The sequence below is a fragment of the Syngnathus leptorhynchus genome, chromosome 5 (assembly GCF_054491065.1).
Source record: "Syngnathus leptorhynchus isolate UIUO chromosome 5, UIUO_Slep, whole genome shotgun sequence".
Classification (NCBI taxonomy): Eukaryota; Metazoa; Chordata; class Actinopteri; order Syngnathiformes; family Syngnathidae; genus Syngnathus; species Syngnathus leptorhynchus.
In genome coordinates, this window is record NC_141199.1 from 4,128,058 (window position 1) to 4,151,094 (window position 23,037).

The window sequence follows — 23,037 nt, forward strand, 5'->3', positions numbered from 1 at the left end:
TGTGGACATCAGTTTTGTTCAGAATTAACTTTGAGTACATGTCTCAAACTAAAATTTGATAGTCCAGCTCACATACTATGCCTTGAAAAATACTAATGTTTCGAGTGTATCTCGTGTGCTGTGTTGAGAAATATTTAAAAAGTACTATATTTCATGCACTACAAATTGAGAAATGTAAAAACTGTGTTGCACATCTCCCTGTGCGTTATGTATTTCGTGGACGTTTTCAGTTCATCAGCCAGCCAAACTCATGTATAGAACACTTGTCCCAGTAGTCAGAGCGTCTTGCTCCCTTTATTTCCGCCCAGTGTAAAACACAGAGTAAAACTGCAAGTGAAACAACACTTTGTTTCTTCTACGAGTATTCTTCTTATAAACAATAATAGTTATCCAACAAAAACAATGATAACTTGCAGCCATTGATTCCGTGAGCATAACGAGAGGAGAACGATTCGCTTGGATGACGCGAGTTACGATAACGTCTTCAAACTCATCAGTTGTCAATTCGATTCAACAGAAATATGCGCAATTTTCAAAATAAATTTTCCAGTTTGCTTCCGAACCACAAATAACTCGGTGTGTATGCTTCCTTACCTAGATTTTTTTGGGGCATAAAGTATACATTAAATAAATCAGTTTTAAGTACACAAACAATTCTAACATCAAGAAAACAATTCTGAGGGCAGAACACTGAGTTGCGAAATAAAACTGATCGAGTGAATATTTCGGATACAACATTGTATCACCTAATCTGAAAAAAAAAAGTTCTGTGAACGAGGTGTATTTTACACCTGTGTGAAGCTTCGCACAAATGAAATTTTGCGTGGGTTGGGGGGCAGCTTCACGCAAGTGTATTTTACACAGTGGAGCAAGTGTTCCGTGGTACAGGCAAGTGCAGCACAAACGCGTAAGCAGGGATTTGATTGTAACATAATGGTTACATGAAATATTTGTCATGTATTTTAACAAATCGCATTTTGATAGATACTGTAATGCTGGAGCGGTTCAGGTGAGCCTTCACATTTTTGACCGTGTTTAGCACCTCCTAGCGGCTGTACAAACAAATACTACTGACTGCTGGAAATCCAAGATTATCTACTTGTGCACATGAGGAATTTAGGGTGATTTGATAAAAGGGTGGAAAGGTAATTTAACCTTATATTTTTATTTGCAAATATCTGCTATGATTTAGGTCCAAGTTTGGCTGTAATGGCAACATCGTAAGAACGACGGTCTGCCTGTAACTGAAGTTGTTTTCGAATCTCTCTCGAGCCTTCCTGCGTGGAGTTTGACTTGTCTCCCTGTCCGCGTGGTAGGTGTGCGAAATAGGAAAAGCGTAGGCGTGTGTGAGCGTCTGTGTGTATTACGTGTCTCAGGTGGCGCTTCGAGAAATGCTTTAGTTGCGTTACACATTTTGTCCCAGCAGGAGCAGTTGAATGTCGCGTGCAGCTTCTTCGCCCGCCTACTTCAAGTAAATCCTTCTTAGGTCTGCTGAAGACGGTGAGTTTAACCTCTCTGGTTTCTTGGTACTCTAGCGACTGTTGTCTTCTTGAGCACCAATAACTAACGTCGGTTCACGCTTAACCTGGGTATTATGATGTTATTGAAATGCCAATAACTCTTAACAAGCCTCCTTTGAACTGAATAAACGTTGGCGAAACATTAGACGCGAAAGGGTGCAACTCTTTAAGATGATGGGAAGTCAAAGAAAACTAAACCTACAATTCTTGGGTGGAAAATATGACGATGAAAATACTGTGCTTTTTGCAGGGTTCACCGTAAAGGTAGGGGCTATATCAACAAGACTTAGTAAACTCTAACGTACATTTTTTAAGTTAATGTCTTTAAGTTAATAATTTACGTGTAAGATGTGGAATACATTGAAACCCCGTCCTTCCTCGAAATATGTTGGTTGGAAGGCATTTTCAATGACGTCACCGTGAAGCATGTTTAGGGATCGCTATGGTCTCTGCAATACCAAATAAGACATGTAGGCTACAGATGACGTTCTTAAGATTTTGAAAATTTCAGTATTTCAATATTCCCTGAAGTTCCCCAAATTGTCAGAAATTCAACAAAGCCTTTACTGAATGTTGACGATTGAGACAGGATTATCATCAGTATTTGTTTTTGTGTGATATCTTTGTTTGGGTGGTGTGCTGTGATATTTTATGATGTAAAATGGACAGATTTGCTCAGTAAAGGTTGGGAAACATTGGTCTAAGCCAGGGCTGGGCAAACATTTTGCCTTGCAGACCGAATTGGGTTTTAAATTTTGACCGAGGGGCTGAATCTGGAGCAGATGGATGTAGTGTTTATGTCAAGTAATATAAATGACATGTAAAGGTCATTGCATAAAAGGTTTTTGCCTTTAGTAGGTAGTAAAGCATGGATATAAAAAACCTTTTGAAAACAAATGCATTGATTAAAAGCATTAAAAAAGTATTTCACCCAAAAAACTATCAGGGATTCTCAAATACTACAGTTATTATGAATAACCGTTTCCATCACTTCAGCGCCTGCAGGTCAGATTTATGAACGATGTTTATCTTATGAGGTGAAATTACATCTTGAAGAATCAGTGAAAGAATACATCTAAATAAAGTAATAAAGAAATCAAAGCGGCAACATGGTGACGGATATCTGAAAATCAGAGCGGAGCTTCAACTCACAAACACCTGGCGAGGAAACGGGAAACACTTCCTTAAAGTTGGCCTTAAGAACTTTAAAAGTTAAGATTAGTCGCAAATAGGTAATGTCCTTGAGCATCCTGCATTGTTTGAAAATGAGAATGGTCGCTAGTTTCTATTATATTTATTGTAATAATATTACAAATTATTTTCAAAATGCTTTTTTTTTATAACAAATTATAGAAACTCCCCTTCATTTTCTGTGGGAACGGTGTTGTTGGTCTCCCCTTTTTTGCTAGTGTATCATAGTCTGGAGTAAAATTTGTTGTAGCAATCTTTAGGATAGACCCAAGGTGTTGGTCTGTTAACCTAAATCTGTGACGGGACTTTGTTGATGTTCATGTGGCTGAACATCTGCTCACACACGCAGTCGAGCCAAATTGTCCACTCTTCTTTAAACACTCGGCACTCAGTGTCCACCTTTCTTTTCCTTGGGCCACTCGTTTTAATGGAAGGATTTCAGGGGAAGGTTTGTGGGTAGCTTTAGCGTAAAACTGTATCTGAAAGCTCAGCGCGCGAATTACGAGAATGCTGAAGTCACAGCCCATATTCGAAATTCGGCATTGATAGAAAAAGAGCGTGGTGTACGCCAGGTCCATACTTCTGAGTACGTACACGCACTTGCGAGTGTGCACTGAGCTTTCTGACACGGCTTCTGGGAGTAAATGCGCGGGCGGGCGTTTCCCCATCTACTGGGGAAACGCAGTCATTGCAGGGAAGTTGACCAAAATAAGGTTTAATAATACATAATAAACGGCCCCATGGGCCGGATGTGGCCATAGTTTGCCCATGTCTGGTCAAAGCAATCATGTACACTAGTGCACAATGGCCATTACTGCTGTCACCGTATTACGGGTTAGATCACAGATTGTCCTTTGCATTGTCCTGTTCTAAATAGATCAATAATAAATAATAATAATACATTTTATTTGTAAGGCGCCTTTCATGGCACTGAAGGACGCCGTTCAAAGATAAAATAACATACACAATCAAATATAAAAACAGTATAAAAGCAAGGAAACATCTGCAGCAGAATGAGGGTTTCAAGTATATGCTTGCTTAATGAGGTGGGTTTTTAGGTGGGATGCAAACTATAAAATGGAGTCAATGTTTCAAATGTCAGGGGGGAGAGAGTTCTGGAGACGGGGGGCAGACCAGGGGAAGGCTCTAGCTCCCATAGTGGACAGACAGAATAGGGGGATGGTGAGGGTAATAGTAGATCCGGACCTAAGAGACCAGGTGGGAATGTTAATAATACATTTTATTTGTATGGCGCCTTTCACGGCACTCAAGGTCGCCGAACACACATAAAATCGACACAATTAAAAGAAGAGAAGTCTAAAAGCAAAGAGACCTATTGAGCAGAGCAAATAAACTTAGACAAATGCCTGCCTAAACAGGTGGGTTTTGAGGTGAGTTTTAAAAAGTTCGATAGAGTCAATGTTTCTGATGTCCGGGGGGAGGGAATTCCAGAGGCGAGGGGCAGAGCAACTGAAGGCTCTGGCCCCCATAGTTGACAGATGAAATGAGGGGACAGTGAGGGTGATACTGGAGGCAGACCTGAGAGACCGGGTAGGACTGTGTACATGAAGGAGGTCAGACAGGTATGGAGGAGCAAGGTTATGGATGGCCTTGAATGTGTGAAGGAGAATTTTATAATCAATGCGCTGTTTTATGGGGAGCCAGTGCAGTTGGTGTAGAACGGGAGTGATATGATGGTAGACATTGGTTCCAGTGACAATGCGAGCAGAAGCATTCTGGACCAGTTGCAATTTATGGAGGAGTTTTTGAGGGAGACCAAAAAGGATGGAGTTGCAGTAATCTAAGCGAGAGGTGACAAGTGAGTGGACTAAGATAGCAGCGCTGGATAGGGTGAGTGATGAGCGGAGGCGATTAATGTTACGGAGGTGAAAATAAGCGGAATGGATAGTGTTGTTTATGTGGGTGCTGAATGATAGGTTGCAATCAAGGACGACAACCAGACTCTTTGTCTGAGGGGAAGGGGAAACCGAGGCGGTGTCAATGGTGAGAGTAAAACAGGGTTGTTTATTGAGAGAAGCTTTGGAACCTATAAGGATTACCTCAGTTTTGTCGCTGTTTAGTTTAAGGAAGTTTGAGGTGAACCAGGATTTTATTTCTTGAAGGCACGCACTGAGAGAGGAGGTTGCGAGGCTGAAAGGGGGTTTTGAAGAGATATAGAGCTGGGTGTCGTCCGCGTAACAGTGAAAATTAATGTTATGTTTACGGAGAATCTGACCAAGTGGGAGGAGATAAATGATAAATAGGAGGGGACCAAGAACAGAACCCTGGGGAACACCAGAGGACACGGGGGAGGGGTGAGATGTGAAAGATTTTAACTGGATAAATTGAGAACGGCCAGAGAGGTAAGAGTGAAACCAGTGCAGGGGTGTGTCAGCCAGTCCAATAGCGGCTAGTCTTTCTAAGAGGATGGAGTGAGAGATGGTGTCGAAAGCTGCACTTAAATCAAGAAGAATGAGTATGGATATGAGACCAGAGTCGGCTGCAATCAGGAGATCATTAGTGATTTTAATAAGGACTGTTTCTGTACTGTGTCGAGGGCGAAAACCAGACTGGAACTGTTCGTATAGATTATTATTAGTGAGGTGAGTGTGAATCTGAGAAGCAACCACTTTTTCAAGAATTTTGGAGAGAAATGGCAGGTTGGAGATGGGACGGAAGTTACTGAGAATATTGGGATCTAAACCTGGTTTTTTAATAATCGGGGTAACTGTAGCAGATTTGAGAGATAGAGGGACAGAACCAGAGGTGAGGGAAGAATTGATAATAGCAGTAATCAAGGGGAGCAGAGAGGGGAGGGAAGCTAAAACCAGAGGAGTAGGCAGAGGGTCAAGTTGACATGTAGATGGCTTTAAATTTCGAATGAGTTTGGATAGATCAGCAGCAGAGGGAAGTTGGAAGCAGGAAAGAGAAGTGGGGGTGGGATGAGGAAGGAAGGAAGATGAATAGCTAGACATGTGAGAGGTCAGTTGTTGGTGGATAGTGGCTATTTTATTGTCAAAGAAGGACATCAGGGTGTTACAGTGGCCGGTAGAATAGAAGTGTGGGGGGAGGGAGTCACGTGGGCGGGTTGAATTATTAATGATGGAAAACAGAGCTCTGGTGTTCCCCGCACCAGCTGCAATTTTCTCCGCAAAATAGTGTGATTTAGCGGAGGAAATTGCAGCCTTATATTGCATTTTGTGAGTATGGTACAACTGTTTATGAATCATGAGTCCAGTTTTGCGAGAAAGCCGTTCCAGCTGTCGTCCTTTGGCTTTCAGTTGACGTAGATGAGGTGAGAACCAGGCTGCAGAGTGGGGGAAAGAAACAGTTCGGGTTTTGAGGGGGGCAAATGAGTTTAGCAGAGTTTGTAGACCAGTGTCGTAAGCAGAAACAAGCTGATCCAGGGTATATGGGGGAGTGACGGGGGGGAGACTGCCAATGGCTGAGGTGAAATCTGCTATGTTGATATTTTTGATATTGCGGAAGGATATGGTACGGGATTGTTTGATTTTGGACAGTGTGAGACTGAGGTTAAAAGAAACTAGTAAGTGATCAGAGAGGCCGGCTCCCAGATCAACAGGAGAGCAGTTAAGAGGAGTGACACCAGAGCAGCAGACTAGGTCTAGAATATGGCCTTTGGTGTGGGTGGGGAAATTAATGTGTTGTTTAAGTCCAAAACTGTCTAGGCAGAACTTAAAATCCTTAGTGAGAGTGGTGTTGGAATTGTCCATGTGGATATTGAAGTCCCCAAGCAGAATGATGTTGGATGAAAGTGAGCAGATGTGAGTGAGGAATGTAGTGAATTCCGAAATGAAGTCCTTATTTGGTTTGGGTGGACGGTAGATATTAGCTAAAATAATTGGAGTGGGTCCACTTAGCTGCAGAGCAACCGATTCAAAAGAACTGGTCTCTGGCACCGAAAGAGATGAGACCTTCCAAGTTTCACGATGAAATATTGCTAGACCTCCTCCTCGACCAGTGAGGCGTGGTTTGCTCATATAAACAAACCCGGGTGGACATGATTCATTCAACTGAGAAAAGTCACCAGGATGTTGCCATGTTTCAGTCAAACACAGAAAGTCAAACTTGCTGTCAAGGAGGAGGTCCTGTAGCAGCTGTCCTTTGCCGGTGAGGGAGCGAATGTTAAGTAGTCCCAGATTGACGTCACAGTGTTGGTCCGAGCAGGAAGCATTAGCTACCCTAGCTAGGCTAGCCAATGCACTGTGATCCACCTTCTTGTTCATGTTTCTCGGTGGATGGCGGCGGGTGTAGGACCAGATGGTATTGATGGCAGTGGAGTCATCGATGTGGTAGTTGCGTCGAGCTCCACGGTGGCTGTATCTCCGGTGGTGACGGCGAGCGATGTCCGGAAAGCATTGCAGTGCAGGTGGGGGAGCAAACCGGCAGTGCCGGAGCTGGAGAAGCACTGCGTTTGTGTAATGAATCCGGGTTGACTTCATGCTGGATGAATCATGGCGGACAGGGAGGTCCACCAGAGCATAGAGTATGATACACGGGCCAGACAGGAAAACAGCGGAGCAGCGACCAGCTAGCACACAGGTAGCAGCTGGACAGTGTAGGCAACCACGCTACAAACAAACAAGTCCACTTGAGAGTTGTCCAAGAATAAAACCAAGAGTACGACATTCGTCCAAGTTTAGTGATCAGCTGCAGGAAATCGAGCAAAACGTCAAAAACAATCAAAAATTGTCCAGAGAGCAGCGGCAGCAAAACGCGCCAGCGTTCACTCACTTCCGGTCCGGTTAATGTGGAGGAGGTCAGTCAGGTATGAAGGGGCGAGGTTGTTAATGCGGCGTTTTATACCGATCAGTGGTTCTTAACCTTGTTGGAGGTACTGAACCCCACCAGTTTCATATGCACATTCATCGAACCCCTCTTTAGTGAAAAAAAAAAAAAGAATAAAAATTCAAGACAGATGTTTTTTACTCGAGCATAAAATCACCTTGTTCAAAGAACAAAACCAACACAATGCATGAACTCATATACCTAAATACTAAACAAATTTGATTGCACTCGTCAGGCTACCTCGACGTTCACAGGGACCTTGAAGTGTTTTTTGAGTGAGGGAAGGGTTGATGAAAAAGATATATGGATTTCGCTCGCCCGGACGCGGGTCACCGGGGCCCCTCTCTGGAGCCAGGCCTGGAGGTGGGGCTCGAAGGCGAGCGCCTGGTGGCCGGGCCTTCGCTCATGGGGTCCGGTCGGGCATAGCCCGAAAAGAAGACGTGGGTCCCCCTTCCAATGGGCTCACCACCTATAGGAGGGGCCAAAGGGGTCGGGTGCATAGTGAGCTGGGCGGCGGCCAAAGGCGGGGACCTTGGCGGTCCGATCCCCGGCTGCAGAGGCTGGCTCTAGGGACATGGAATGCCACCTCTCTGGCTGGAAAGGAGCCCGAGCTGGTGTGTGAGGCAGAAAGGTTCCGACTAGACGTAGTCGGACTTGCCTCCACACATAGTTTGGGCTCTGGTACAAGCCCTCTCGAGAGGGGCTGGACTCTCTTCCACTCTGGAGTTGCCCACGGTGAGAGGCGTCGAGCAGGTGTTGGCATACTTATTGCCCCCCGGCTGGGCGCCTGCACATTGGGGTTCACCCCGGTGAGCGAGAGGGTAGCCTCCCTCCGCCTTCGGGTGGGGGGACGGGTCCTGACTGTTGTTTGTGTCTATGCATCGAACGGCAGCTCAGAGTACCCACCCTTCTTAGAGTCCCTGGAGGAAGTGCTGGAGAGCGCTCCTTCTGGGGACTCCATCGTTCTACTGGGTGACTTCAATGCTCACGTGGGCAATGACAGTGAGACCTGGAAGGGCGTGATTGGGAGGAACGGCCCCCCCAGCTCTACACCCTCGACAGGATCCTCGAGGGTGCATGGGAGTTCGCCCAACTAGTCCACATGTGCTTTGTGGATTTGGAGAAGGCGTTCGACCGTGTCCCTCGGGAGGTTCTCTGGAGGGTGCTTCAGGAGTACGGGGTGCCGAGCCAACTGATAAGGGCGGTTCGGTCCCTGTATCACCGATGCCAGAGTTTGGTCCGCATTTCCGGCAGTAAGTCGGATTCGTTCCCAGTGAGGGTTGGACTCCGCCAAGGCTGCCCTTTGTCACCGATTCTGTTCATAATTTTTATGGACAGAATTTCTAGGCGCAGCCGAGGCGTTGAGGGGGTCCGGTTTGGAGACCTCAGCATCGCGTCACTGCTTTTTGCAGATGACGTGGTGCTGTTGGCTTCTTCAGTCCGTGATCTTCAACTCTCACTGGAGCGGTTCGCAGCCGAGTGTGAAGCGGTCAGGATGAGGGTCAGCACCTCCAAATCCGAGTCCTCGGTCGGAAAAGGGTGGAATGCCCTCTCCGGATCGGGGATGAGATCCTGCCCCAAGTGGAGGAGTTCAAGTATCTTGGGGTCTTGTTCACGAGTGAGGGCAGGATGGAGCGTGAGATTGACAGGCGGATTGGTGCAGTGTCGGCAGTAATGCGGACTCTGTACCGGTCCGTCGTGGCGAAGAGAGAGCTGAGCCAAATGGCAAAGCTCTCGATTTACCGGTCGATCTACGCTCCTACCCTCACCTATGGTCACGAGCTATGGGTCGTGACCGAAAGAACGAGGTCCAGGATACAAGCGGCTGAAATGAGTTTCCTCCGCAGGATGTCCGGGCTCTCCCTTAGAGATAGGGTGAGAAGCTCGGTCATCCGGGAGAGACTCGGAGTAGAGCCGCTGCTCCTCCACGTTGAGAGGAGCCAGATGAGGTGGCTTGGGCATCTCATCAGGATGCCTCCTGGACGCCTCCCCGGGGAGGTGTTCCGGGCATGTCCCACCGGTAGGAGACCCCGGGGACGACCCAGGACGCGCTGGAGAGACTACGTCTCTCGGCTGGCCTGGGAACGCCTTGGGATCCCCCGGGATGAGGTGGAGGAAGTGACTGGGGAGAGGGAGGTCTGGGAGTCCCTCCTAAAGCTGCTGCCCCCGCGAACCGACCCCGGATAAGCGGAAGAAGATGAAGGTGAAGGTGAAGAAGAAAGGGTTGTCTTTTGTGCTGAAAGACTTGCCAGACAAAGAGACCCCTTTAGAGTTCTGAAACAATATGGCGTCATTTTGGGGGGTGGGATAGCTGGAGGTAAAAAGATCTAGCGCGCTCGCTTGAAAATCTATATAAGCATATTTCAACCGTGTTTAGATAGGAATGAATGCGAAAAACAGTGAATATCTGAGTACGACTTTTATGTCATGCGGTCACTGGTGCTGCCAAGTCAACGACAGGGACAGTAGAGGAGAATGTACCAGGCACCTCACAAAATCCAAACTATTGTGCTGATTATTTTTAAAATTATGTTACAAGTTGAAGTGGAAAATAAGAGGAATGTGCATATTAATTTTGATGGCGATTGGTTATGCTTTTCAGAGGTTTAGCAATGCTAAATTTACAGCTCAGAGTCAGACAGCCAAGCGGAGTCCGCCACTGAGTGTTAGCCAACCATTGCCGGTGAACTGCCAGGTGGACCACAAGGCCACGGCTATTGTGGCTTTGGCAACCAAAACCACAACAAGATGACATTTTTTTACACGTGGCACCGTGAGTACTGACTTTCCTTCTTTTGCCTCCAACTAGCACCGTGTCACCATTGTGACATACTTGTAGGCCTGAAAGGCTTTTTATTTTTTACGCTGCCCTCCCACAAAGGTTCACCAATTGTTAGTGCGCTAAAGGGGAAACGTGAGCATTGTATATATGCACCCTGCCATTGGTTGGCAACTGGTTCAGGGTGTCCCCTGCCTACTGCCCGATGACTGCTGGGATAGGCTCCAGCACGCCCGCGACCCCTGTGGGGACAAGAGGTACAGAACATAGATGGTTGGATCAGAATCAGCTTTATTGACCAAGTTTGTGCATGCCAAACAGGGAAGTTGACTCCGGTTGATCTCAACCTCTGTACAACATTTGCCGTATTTTCTGCACTATAAGGCGCACCTAAAAACCTAAAATTTTCTCAAAGGCCGACAGTGCGCCTTATAGTCCGGTGTGCCTTATATATGGACCAAATTCCTAAATTTAAACTGGCCCGAAGCATTGTGTCATGAAATCAATCCTAAGTGGCCCGCTGAAGACTATGAATCATGAATCAAAAAGACTATGGATCATTATTTTGTGATTATAAAGTAATTTGTTGCATCTGAAGTTGAAATAAAAAAGATAAAATGGAGAATGATTTGATTTGGATTAAAAATCTGACCTGATGCATTAATGGTGTGCCTTATCCAGTGCGCCTTATATAAGGACAAAGTTTTAAAATGGGCTATTCATTGAAGGTGCACCTTATAGTCAGTCCGGTGGGCCTTGTGGTCCGTAAAATACGGTAAGTGACCGACAACATTCAGTTAACTAACAAATGGATGGATGGATATTGTTTTCAAAATATAATTTAGTATAGCCAGGCAGCAAGCCTCGTTGTAAACTACTGTAGGTATTACTCCTACTGCGGAGCCTCATTAGACACCAAATAGCTGAAGATACTGCTAGTATATATTTCACAGGAGGTGGGAGATTATTATAAACTGGTGATGAAAGTGCTTATCACACTTTCGAGAATATCAGGAACAATAATAATGATGACATTGAGGATGATGATAATAGTTAAATATTTGTACTTTTGTACTGCCACTTTGGCTTCACTCAAACCCCTCTGATCTTTTTCTCTCCTTTCCCTCATTTGACCCGGAACAGGAGGGGGGGCATAATTTACCTGACCTCCTACGTTTTGGGTGGACGGTGGACCTTGAGAAGGCGTGGATTATCTGCTAGTCACGCATCCACCTACCCACCAACATCTCGTACAAACACACAACTGAATCATACCTTCCACCCTGAACTGGTCTGTCTGTGTTTGTGTGTTGCTCTGCTCTGTCTGTGGCATGCACAATTTTTTTCTTCCCTCTGAACTGCCAGAAGCAAACCATATAACGCGGTGCCTCGGGCTCCCTACCTCCCCCTTCCCACTTATGACCACGTCACATACTGCGTAGTCTTCCCTCTCTCGCGCCTGCCCACAGCAGTGATAATTTGATGTGACGCATGAGTGTGCAGTGCAGTGTGGGGTTGTGTGACTATGTGTGTGTTTATGCGGACGAGGAATGTCTGTGTATAAGATTGTGTACGTGAGGACACATAGTCAAGTACATGCTAGACTGAAGCAGGGAGAGGAGGCGATCTGACGGTGCTTCCATGAATTTTCTCCCCTACACGCACATTTCTTGACTGCGCAACTAAAAAGAAATTCTGAGCTAGAAGTTACAGGTTTGGTAAGTTATGTCCTTGATAGGCAAACGTTGCCTTCATGCTTTCTGCATCACTAGTATGTATATGTGATTGTCTGTATGGACATAGTATGTAAGTGTACTTTCATTGCATTTGGGAAGTGAATGTTTTATGGACTTTGAAATGTTGACCTGTGCAATGCTAGTCAATCATTTAACATTAACCTGTGTTGGGAGAATATTACACATTTCTGCTTTTTGAAAATGTCTTTGATCTTGGAATGTAAATTTCAGCCTTTGATCAGGTGGCAGCTTTCAAAGAATTTCTGTAAAGACAGCACACATTTGACATTGGTTACCATCAGTGATAAGTGGATTGGGACCTTGAAGGCGATGCCCGTTTGATGGCCCTGTTGCTGAACACAACTACTGAACAATGTAAACAAGACTTAATCCTTTCAAAATTGTTCGTACTATACAGCAGCATTCCCCCACACCTTTCTGTGCAAAAATCACTGGCCACCATTACATCTGTTGTTTCAGCAATGCCTAATGATAATAAAAACTAGAATGCCACAAGAGTTTAGACCTCCACCAAGGATGCACTCTAATAAATGTGAAACAATTTAATTTAGCTTACCATTTAGGTTTGTTTTAGTTAGCAGGCTACTTCCTGTTTAATCAAGGATGGGGAATAAACAGGAGGACTTTGAGGTAAACAAAATGTTATACACCATTATTCAGTTACAAATTATGGTAATTAGTTGCTGAGATGTAATAAACAATGCATGCAGCACCTCCATGTTAGGCGAAAGGCAGCTGTCCACTTCCTGTAGGCATGTCAGTACATAATGACAAATGGGAAATTTGCTTTTGATGTATTTTGGGCCTGGAAAAGAATTTGCAATGGATTATTTACAATCCCTGATACACAACCCAAGGTTCTCACACAGAGGTAATTTTACAGTCAGATGGCATCCCAGTACCTTGTAACATATTGACAGCTGAAACTGTTAAGCTATCTGGCCCATCCCCACAGGGCATACATACCTAATAAGGCTGTTTGGATTGATCCAACTATCGATACCAAACGGCTAATATCGATCCTTTACATTTATTTCTATGATTTCAGTTATTTTCAAATAATCATTTCATACAGTTTACGTTGAGTCATAGTATTATGCTTTATTTGATATTTTTTATCTACCAGTTAGCTCTTTAATATCTAAAGGAATTTAAGAGAGGCAGGAACTACAGTAGAATATGCAGATTACTACTACTTTGTAGTACTTTGTAACTTTCATTCCATTATCTTTCCACAGTTAAGAACTTAACAAGAGAGTTCAATTTGCACAAAACATGTTATTTAATAGGACAAGCAATCTACTTGGTATCAGGATCCGCAATACTTGGTATGGATTGATACCCAAATATCAGATATCACACAGTCCTTTAATGTCCAAGGTCCATCAGTTGTACATTACAAAATGAAGCATTCTTCTTCAAAAGTTCTATGTATTCATTCGCACAAACCTGCTTTGTCCTATTAGTTCATGTTTTATTAGTCATAGTGGCAAGTCAAGTTAATCCAAAGAAATGAAAACAGCTGCGAGAGAAGTTCATAACTTTATCAGTCTATCCTATTTTTAAAAAGTTTGTATTACAAGATCCCTCATTAGTTGTGTGTACGTATATTCTGTGGATGTTCTGAATTTAATTGCTGAATACGCACAAATTCAGGCACCAAATTATCGATGAATCACTCTTTACATCCATATGTACGTCTTCTGCACAAATTGGTCTGCACGCACGTTAGTAAATGAGGGCAATTGTCTCTTGAATACCGTTTTTTTATTCTAGCATGTTGTTTGCTATTCCCTTTGTCTCATTTTGCCTGATGCCTATTTTCAAGATGTTCTGCGCATGCAGTTTTGCTTTGGGTTGTTTTTTTTTACGAATTTTGAATTTTCATGGACTTACTGTCTCTGTGTACCAAATAGTCTGTTTTTTGGGGGGCCCTTGTGCATTATTTCCCAGTGCTAAATGGTTGCTTTGCATGCATATGCAAAAGCCAAAAGAAAAATCACATACTTTTCATGATATTTATATTTCATGATGTATTTGGTTGACATTGATGAGAATCTTGAGCACTCCACTCCCCTGATGCCAGTCAAGATGCCACAATGCAGAACTGAGTAGAAACGTTTGTATTTGTGTGCATTTTTGCTTGGTTTCAGCACTAATGCCTTCTGTGCAGCTCACGGCTTGAGCTGCAGAGTTCTGACCATGTATGGCCACTCGATGTGCTCTGTTTTTTTTATTTATTTTTTTCTATTTTTTTTATCATGAGGGCAAATGTTTCTTAGAGAGCAAGTATGAGGTATTTGTTTAATAGTTAAAATAAATATCTATTCATTTCTGGTCATCTTTCTGCTCATATTGATGGTGTAATAGTTGGGAGATGGGAGATGTTAGCTAGATCTGCAGTAGAGATACTGCAGGACCATTTTGTGATTGGAATGGCAAACAGCCAATCTAATTGTTTGCTACTTTGTGCTTTCATTTGTACATTGCACTATTTTTGTCAGTTCTGGTAGAGGTTTTCAGAAGTGATTACTAATTCAATACATTATTAGCATATCGGTCTTGTATTTGCACATAGATACCTGAGTGTTTTTACATATTTGTAATATTTTCACATACTCCAATTAATAATTTCCTTGTATTTCTATCATTACCATGCGTATCCACTATTATTTCTGTGGTGCACAGGAGTCTTTTCCTTCATTTGAAAACACACTGTCACAAACCTTTCATCAGTCATATCACATTACACTAAAAACTGCCTGTTTAAATCACAAATCAAAAGAGACAAGCCTTCAACTGTGACTGTTGGTGAATAGAATGTTGATCACACACTCACAAATTTTTGAGTGACTGAGAAGGCTGTTATTTCTTTGATAACCGCTTTTGCTGTGGATGTGATTTCTGTGTAGCTTGGAGTTGCACCACTGCCTCTCATACTCCTGGCTGCATCTCTGCTGACTGCAGAAGTGCTGCTGTAATGTGACGCAGTGGTGTACTTGCCAAATATTTCGATGAAGTAAAGGTGAGCCTTCTGCTCCCTTACTGATCTTTTGGGGGAGGACTGTTCTAGATATGTACATATATGTTAAATAATGATATATTCACATAGGGTGAAAAGTTGCTTTATCCTCATTGAGTTTATTTCATGTGAATGTACATGCTTTGCAGTTTTTTAAAAACCATTACTACTATCACTCAAATCATCTTTACAAGATCTGTCTAATAATGCTGGTGTCATGTGTCAGGTCTAAATATGATCAGACATTAAATCACATGCTGGAACGAAGAGGAGAAGACAACCAGGGATAAGCTGGTGTCATGTAGATAGAAAAACTAAAAATTTTTTGCACAAATCACTATCCACCGTTAAGTAGAACCTGAAAGTATCCCTCACAATATATTTACCCTTTTCTCTTGGCATTTTGGGGAAGCCATACAGAATACTGTTCACGTTTGCTGATTACTGGTGAGTTCCAAAATACTTCACGGTCCGTGCACTACACAACAGCATAAGCATAATTGCCTGAGCGATCGCCGCAAAGAATTATCGTTTCACAGCGCCGTCCGTCACTGGACTACCTCTGCCACATCTGTGGCCTGTGAGAATGGAGCTCGAACTGCAGTCAATCCTTGTAGCTGGGTTCACTCAGTCACCACTTCCTCATGGACCTTGTTTTATGGCCCAGATCTTTTGAGCCTCTACTTGTTTGAAAGTCCTGTTCCATCTAGCTGTCTTTGAACTGTGAGCTGGTGTGTAACAGAGTTGAGAAGCATGATGGCTTTGAAATGTACTGGGAAATGGATTTACTTGGTGGCAGTTTTGTCAGTGATAGTGTGGCTGCTTATCTTATTATGGATACCATATTCCTCTGTGATCTGCAAAAAGGCTATTTATCATCCACTGCGTGTGCCAGTAGAACATTTACTGTCTACCGAGTAAGATTCTTAATTCTTATCTGATAAGACTATCTTTCAAGGCATTACTAGAATTGGGGCCGACCTATTTTGCGGGAGGGGAAATTCCGGGCTAAATTCAGGGCGATTATCCTACCCTGTGAACTGGGCTTAAGTTTGAGTTCAAGAATTTGTTGAGTTGATTAAGAACACTTTCTCGACAATCTCAGTTAAGGAGGGAAGGTTTGAGATGCGTTCTCTTATGTAGAAGTGGCTCGGTGTCGGCTGCAGTGGCGCAAAAAAGTATTTAGTCAGTCACATACAGTCAGTGCAAATTCTCCCACTTGAAAGATGAGAGACATCTGTAATTTTCATCATTGGTACACTTCAACTATGAGAGACAAACAATAAAAAAAATCCAGAAAATCACATTGTCTGATTTTTTAAAAAATTATTCAAGTCAAGTTTATTTGTATAGCCCTAAATCACAAGCTGTCTCAAAGGGCTTCACATAGACAAACAATTGACAATTCTTCAATTGACAAGGATCCCCCTTTCAGGATTACCAGGCTGCAATGGATGCAAAGTGTTTTGTGTTTTTAAAATACAAAACATGGAAATCAAAAAGTGGATGTCCAGGCCAAAGCGAAGAGCTGTCAGAGGAGCCCTCGATCGTACTGGCAGTGTCTTCGAGGAGGGTAATCCACTGCAGTTCCCTCATCCTGAATTTGGTCCACGAGAATCTAGATAGCAGCTGTCAGCTTGGGTGTCACCTAATGTCACCTATGTCTCCCAGCCGGGGAGGGGTGGGGGAAGTGGGGTCGGGGAGAGGGAGCAAAAACAAACTCCTGCCGAATTGGCCACTACAGGTTCATTAAAGGCCATATCATAGAAATATGTCTTTAAACGTGTCTTAAATGTTTCTACTGAGGTAGCAGTTCTAATATCCATTGGTAGGGCATTCCAGAGCTCTGGAGCCCGAATAGAAAATGCTCTAGACCCTGCAGACATTTTCTTGGCCCTCTGTGTCACTAAAAGACTAGCGCTTTGCGAACGAAGGTTACGAGACGGAACATAAGGAACAACTAGGTCGACGAGATATGAAGGCGCTAAGCCATTGTGGTCATGTGATCAAATTTTCTTGTCCGTGAGAGCAGCCTTGCAGCAGCATTTTGTACTAACTGTAGACCTTTGATGCTGGACTTGGGAAGACCAGAGAATAATGCATTACAGTAGTCAAGGGGCGACGTGATAAACGCATGTATAATAATTTCCGCATCACCGGTCGAGAGGATTGGGCGAATCTTAGCAATATTACGAAGGTGAAAAAACGAAATTCTGGTTATGTTCTTAATGTCAAAGTCAAAGTCAGCTTTATTGTCAATTTCTTCACGTTAAGACACACAAAGAGATCGAAATTACGTTTCCCACCGTCCCACGGTGACTAGACACATTACACAACACATACAAGCAAATAGCACAAAGAGTAAAAACGAATAGACAAGAGCGATGAATAAGTAATAAGCAAATAACCCAAATTAGTAAACAATAAATAAATAAATAAATAGATAAATAAGAGGAGCAAAATGGAGCAAGCGTGCATACAGCAGACAGCCAGAATAAAGCGCAAAAGAACAAGACGTCAAGCAGCCAAGGGTGGAGGGGGGAGAGAATTCAGGATCCTGACAGCTTGGAGTACGAAGCTGTTGGCGAGTCTGGTGGTGCGGTAGCGCAGGCATCTGTACCTCTTCCCAGAGGGCAGAAGATCAAACAAAGAGTGAGCAGGGTGACTCACATCACTCACAATCGCGGTCGCCTTGCGGGTGAGACGGGAGGTGTAAATGTCCTTCAGGGAGGGGAGCGGGGCCCCAACGATCTTACTAGTGTATGGCAGTACTGTTATATTTGAGGTTGCCAGTCCTCTGAATAATACCTGATCTAAGGTATTTCCATTCTTATGCGTTGCTGCCTGTACGGCTTGCGTAAAACCAAATGTATCAGAGTCTGAAATGCCGAAGTAAGTGCCTCTGACGGTAAATTCATGTGGATATTAAAATCGCCCATGATTATTATATTATCCACATTTGTCACTAGATCAGCCACAAATTCTGAAAATTCATCCAGGAAGCCAGAGTAAGCCCCGGGTGGATGGTAAATAACAGCAAGATAAAATGACGGTAAAACGGTGGATCGGACAGTGAGAACTTCAAATGTTTTAAATACATTTATCGAATGTAAATCTAAGATCGGAATTTGAGATGAGGGCAACACCCCCACCCTTTTTTCGAGGACGCGCCACATGTGAGCTCACAAAATTTGGAGGCGAGGCCTCATTAAGCGGAAGCAGTCCATTAGGCTCGGGAATCATTTGGTGATCTAACCCCCCAATTCCAACCTTTAATGCTGAGTGCCAAGCAGGGAGGCAATGGGTTCCATTTTTATAGTCTTTGGTTTGAACCCACAACCTTCCAGTCTCAGGGCGGACACTCTACTACTAGGCCACTGAGCTATATTGTGGCGTTAACAAAGTACAAGCAAATATGTGGGTTTGGTAAATGGCTATTTAACAAAACGAGTTCAACGAGGCAACAACTACTGAACTTCCAGCCGCGGAGGTGGAAAAGAGCTTCATAAAATAGGACCGGGCCTGCGTAAAAGCCATGTCTGAACCCCATCCACCGTCCCCGGACAGCGACCCAGCCGAGCCCCGGCCCCCGACTTCCATCCACGGAGGTGAAATAGAGCTCCGCCGAGTCGGACCGGGCGTGCATAAAAGCCATAATAGTTTTTCAAACCTCTGTGTCACTCCAAATCATTAAATCCTTCAAACTCTTCGTCCTCCGTGTCACTTACAAACAAAGCCGCTAATGATGCCGGTAGTACGTGGGGCCCTTCATCATCTTCGTCATCCCGTGATAGGGGAAGATGTACGACAACCTTCACGCGGTCTTCCCTGTGAGTAGCAAGGTCAGGGAGCAAAACCCGCTTGTGAAACTAATGTCGACAAACAAACGCAGAGCACGCAGAGCCGGCAGACTGAGGAATGGCGGACGGGCAGCCATCCCGACCGTCGAATACCGAGGTCTGTCGGTGCTTCAACTTAATGTCGAGGGACTTACCATCGCCAAACTCGAAGTCCTACGGCACCTGGCCGACTCCAACGGGGCCACGGTCCTGCTCATACAGGAGACGCACTGCACAACCAACAACATCCTCAAGATCCCTGGGTTTTATCTCGCTGGGTCCATCAACACCAAGCAGCACGGAGTGGCAACCTTTGTACGCAATGGAATAAGCTGGGCAGCCTGTAGCCAATCCCCACCAGGCTCCAACATCGAGTGGCTGGTGACCAAAATCCAGGAAACCTTAGTCATCAACGTTTACAAGCCCCCAACATCGGAGCTAACCACAACGTCAATCCCACCTGCAACTGCACCCGCAATCTACGCAGGTGACTTCAACTGTCAGCACACAGACTGGGGGTACAACAACTCAACACCTAGCGGAGTGGCGCTGTGCGAATGGGCTTCCAACACTGATGCCCAGCTGCTGTACGACCCCAAGGAACCGCCAACCTTCTTCTCTGCACGCTGGAACACCGCCACCAACCCGGACCTGGCCTTCGTCATTTGCCGCAGCAACGACCCTAGACCGGAGAGGCGTGTCCTTGACAGGTTCCCCCGCTCACACCACCGACCCTCCATCATCAAAGTTCCATCACTGGTGGAACCGGTTCCAGGGAAGCCAGTGAAGAGATGGAACTTCCGAAAAGCCAACTGGGAGACGTATGCTGAGGAGACGGAAAGTAGGTCAGCCGGCTTGCCAGACCCTGAGTCCACAGATGTGGATGCAGCCTATGCAACCTACTGCCATATCCTCCTGCATGCGGCAAAGAAGAGTATCCCACGTGGATATAACAGGAACTACATCCCAGGCTGGGATGAGGAGTGTAGCCGTCTCCTGAGGGAACATCAGAGAGCTAGCTCTAGAGAAGAGGAGGACGCAACGGCAGCAGCACTGCTCGAAAAGCTGGACTTCTCCCGCAAGGCGAGATGGACAGAAGTCGTTGAATCAATTAACTTCACCCATTCCAGCCGGAAGGCGTGGCAGACCATCAACCAGCTCACAGGCAGAAATACATCAGCCCACAGATGCCCAGTCACTGCAAATGCAATCGCCTCCCAGCTCCTGAAGAATGGCCGCTTCCCGGAAGCAGACAAAGACCTTGCACGACTGATATCGCGTGAGGTGTCTTGTACCTTAAGAGCGGCCAGCGTCGATTCCAATCTCTCGGGACCCTTTACAGCAGAGGAATTCAGTGAGGCCATGAGTAAGCTAAAGCCGGGCAAATCCCCGGGCCGTGACAATATCCACCCGGAGTTTGTCATCCACCAGGGCCCAACAACATCTAGTTGGCTTAGAGCCTTCTTCACATCATGCTACCGGAGACTAAAGCTCCCAAAGATCTGGCGTAGGGCCTCTGTGATAGCTCTGTTGAAGCCAAATAAAGATGCGAAGGACCCCAAGTCATACAGGCCCATCTCACTGCTGTGCGCCCCATTTAAGATCCTGGAAATATTGATAGAAAGGCGTATAGAGCCAGTGGTGGACCCACAGCTCCCACCGGAACAAGCTGGTTTCCGACGAGGAAGGTCAACAGCAGACCAGGTTACCCTACTCTCTCAGGACATAGAGAACAGCTTCCAGGATAAGGAGAAAGCTGGAGTGGTATACCTGGACCTAACTGCCGCATACGACACAGTTTGGCACCGGGGACTCCATCTGAAACTGCTGAGGACCGTACCGGACCGGCACATGGTGCAGTTCATCATGGAGACGCTTTCCAACCGTAGCTTTACTCTCCAAACCAGCAGTGGGCAGTGCAGTAGGCTCCGAAGACTGAGGAGCGGGGTACCGCAAGGGTCAGTTCTCTCACCAATCCTATTTAACATCTATATATACGATCTACCGGACACAGCGTCCAGAAAGTATGGCTATGCAGACGACCTTGCCATCATGCTGAGCCGACCAACATGGAAGGCGACGGAAGACGGCCTGAATGAAGATATGCGCACCATGGTAGCATACCTTCGAAAGTGGCGTCTCCAGCTCAGCCTTGAAAAGACTGTTGCTGCGTCATACCATCTTTGCACCAGGGAAGCAAGGAGAGAACTTGCAGTGAGCATTGAGGGCAAACGCCTGGAGGTTCAACGAGCCCCAAAGTACCTCGGCGTGCGTCTGGATCGGACCCTATCCTTCAAACAACACCTTGACGATCTGAAGGCAAAGGTGACATCCAGGGTTGCACTGATCCGCCGCCTTGTTGGAACAACGTGGGGAGCCTCTGCTAAGACCTTGCGGATTTCTACTCAAGCGCTGGTCTTCTCTGCAGCCGAGTACTGTGCCCCAGTTTGGAACAGAAGCCCCCACGCCAAAAAGGTGGATGCGGCAATCAACAACGCCCTCCGAATAATAACAGGATGCCTGAAGCCCACCCCCGTGTCTCTCTTACCTGTCCTTGCGGGACTAGCGCCAGCAAACCTTTGCCGCGAGGCTGCCACCCTCGTTCTCGCCAGAAAGGCAAAAAATAACAACTGGCACATCCTGCATAGCACCACAACAACTCCAGCTCCACCAAGCAGACTCAAGAGGCGCCACGCCTACAACATTGTAGCACAAGAGATGCTCAAATCCATCCCCGACGACATCTCCAGAGATGCCTGGCTGGCAGCAGCTTGGAAGCAGGAGTGGGAGGCAGCTGGTCCTTCCCTCATGCACCGTTACATCTGGGATCCAGGAGACGGCGCCATGGGAGGAGACGAACTACCTCGCCAGCAGTGGACCACACTTAACCGTTTAAGATCGGGTGTTGGGCGCTTCAACGCATCCATGCGACAGTGGGGACTGGCGGATAGTGCAGCTTGCAAGTGCGGAGACCCCGAGCAGACGGCCGATCACATCATCAACACCTGCCCCCTATATAGACCACCGTCGGAGGCCGGCCTCTTTGACCTGGGACAAGAGATGCTGGCGTGGCTCCACGACACTAAGTTGGAGCTCTGATGTTACACGAAAGAAGATCCCGTGATAGAATTTTTGTCCTTTATGTAAACAACCGCCGCGGGCTGACGTCACTTGAAATTCAAATTACAGCAATCCCTTGCCACATCGCGGTTAGTTTATCGTGGTTTCCCTTTTTTAATTTTTTTTATTTTGAAAATTTGTGAAAAAATTCACATATAAGTCGCTCCTAAGTATAAATCGCCCCCCACCCAAACTAAGAAAAAAACGTGACTTATAGTCCGAAAATTACGGTATTTGGTCAATAATGGCCTTGATCTGGGGCTCCACGCAAGATCTCACCTCGTGGGGTCAAAATGATCACAAGAATGGTGAACAAAAATCCCACTAAAACACAGAGGGACCTAGTGAATGATCTGCAGAGAGCTGGGACCAAAGTAACAAAGACTACCATCAGTAAAACACTACGTTGCCAGGGACTCAAATCCTGCGGTGCCAGACGTAGAGAGACATAGTACAGATTTCACAATAGTTCTGAAAGAGTCAGATGGTATGAGCTCTTGAACCAAATCCGGTATAGTTATCATCCACTGTCTCAAATTGTGTCATGGTAATTGTTTTTGTTCTTTTCAAAGACAATATCCCTTTCAAAAATGTTTTAGGGGTCTGTAACACAGGTAATGGCATTTCTATTTGTTTTTATGGTAGAGGTTGTTTTAAGAGATGAATGATTTGACCTATAACCACAGTCACAGAACTAATTAAACTTGTAAATCAAGGTACCGCTGTATGGTTAGAGTTGAAAAGATTAAGCAGAAAACAATTAGAAAGTGAGAATTTATTGGAAAGCAATTTGGATGAAAGTTTTTTAGTTTGATCATTCAGAAGAATATTAGGAAAGCTTTAAATTAGTTATGTATAATTTTAGTATTAGTAGGTTTCTATGGGATACATGTGATTTAGAACAAGAGAAGTGCACAGGCGAGTAGCAATGAAGGCACGTAGTTTTTTTTACCTTATCCGTATCCCATGCATTATGAGATTGACGGTGTTTGATAAAGTG

The 23,037-nt window shown here is 45.2% G+C and overlaps 1 protein-coding gene across 5 annotated transcripts in view; it reads left to right on the forward strand.

Moving 5' to 3' along the window:
* Positions 1 to 1,353: 1,353 nt before the first annotated feature.
* LOC147056268 (uncharacterized) overlaps positions 1,354 to 23,037 on the forward strand; it is an 89,100-nt gene continuing 67,416 nt past the window's right edge. For 2 of the 5 annotated variants that reach the window (XM_085911723.1, XM_085911724.1), the window contains exon 1: positions 10,402 to 12,017. The gene's annotated coding sequence lies outside the window, so the exon portion shown is untranslated. Of the gene's footprint in view, positions 1,501 to 10,122; positions 10,294 to 10,357; positions 12,018 to 23,037 lie in introns of those variants that run through there. The other 3 variants (XM_085911722.1, XM_085911721.1, XM_085911719.1) reach the window with 3 other exon arrangements.